Here is a 350-nt window from a genome sequence, read left to right as displayed (position 1 = left end):
TCCATGCATGTTACTCGTCCTTTTTGATTATTATATGACTATTGTTCATCGACAAACAATGCATCTACATACACTGAGTGTGCAAAACATTAGGAACACTTGCTCGTTCCATGACAGACTGACCAGGTGAATCCAGGTGAAAGCTATGATCCCTTATTGATGCCACTTCTTAAATCCACTTCAGTCCGTGTAGATGAATGGGAGGAAACAGGTTCAATAATGATTTTTATGCCTTGAGACATGGATTGTGAATGTGTCCCATTCAGAGGATGAATGGTCAAGACAAAAGATTTAAGTGCCCTTTGAACGGGGCATGGTAGTAGGTTCCCATGTGTATCAAGAATGGTCTA

Source organism: Oncorhynchus gorbuscha, linkage group LG15, assembly GCF_021184085.1.
Source record: "Oncorhynchus gorbuscha isolate QuinsamMale2020 ecotype Even-year linkage group LG15, OgorEven_v1.0, whole genome shotgun sequence".
NCBI classification, from domain to species: Eukaryota; Metazoa; Chordata; class Actinopteri; order Salmoniformes; family Salmonidae; genus Oncorhynchus; species Oncorhynchus gorbuscha.
The sequence above is the reverse complement of the archived record's forward strand: the minus strand, read 5'-3'. Positions refer to the sequence as shown.